At 35.9% G+C, this 718-nt stretch overlaps 1 long non-coding RNA gene across 1 annotated transcript in view; it reads right to left on the bottom strand.

Annotated features, from left to right (window-relative positions):
• Positions 1–260, bottom strand: part of LOC310816746 — a 1,087-nt gene extending 827 nt beyond the window's left edge. Inside the window, exon 1 of the long non-coding RNA XR_014554657.1 lies at positions 1–260. This exon is cut by the window's left edge and continues 288 nt beyond it. This is a non-coding gene — a long non-coding RNA (uncharacterized lncRNA).
• Between the last annotated feature and the right edge of the window lie 458 nt (positions 261–718).

The following is a 718-nucleotide window of genomic DNA, read 5'->3' on the forward strand; positions in this document are numbered from 1 at the left end:
GCCAGATATCAATGTCATTATGATGATGTTGATGAGGATGATGATGACTCCCCAACCCTCCGAGTCTGTGCATGTCCAACACCGTTTCAAATGTAAGCCAACCCCAAGTGTCAATGTATGGAACTGATGAATTATAACAGATGGGTACATTATTTGCAGTGACAGGCGCGCTTTTTGTCCAAAATCTATTTGTAATGATGAATAGTCATGAAACATTTTGTTATGACGTATTTGCAATTGTGTTATTGCATTAAAAAAGAAAAAAATGATGTGAAAATGACATTTCATCGGTTACTTGTGGTTTTCTTCTTTGCTTTGTTGGTGGTTTTTTAAAATCGGATTAGTTGTGTTTCGCCGTGCGCCGTCGATACAGTAGTTGGGATTTTCCGTAAAGCAGAATGACACATTATTTTGATCCAATGCAAGGATCATACTATTTATTATGGAAAGGACTCGCATCACAGGTTGGAAAACCATTTCTAGAGGCTCTTGAAGGAGGCACCTGGTTTAGAGATGAGTTCAGTAGTGTTATGTGCAATGTCTTTAGAATTTGGGAAGGAGCAAGGTAACTGATGCGGACAAACTGCAAGGATTAGAAAAGTACCACAAAACAAAAGCATGAGACAGTCATTTTGTTCTTCAAATATATAATCTTAGTTCAGTCATACAGATATATACATTGTATAATAAATAATATTTATAAAAACATAACATTTTC

The sequence above is a fragment of the Argentina silus genome (assembly GCF_951799395.1).
Source record: "Argentina silus genome assembly, chromosome: 16".
NCBI lineage: Eukaryota > Metazoa > Chordata > Actinopteri > Argentiniformes > Argentinidae > Argentina > Argentina silus.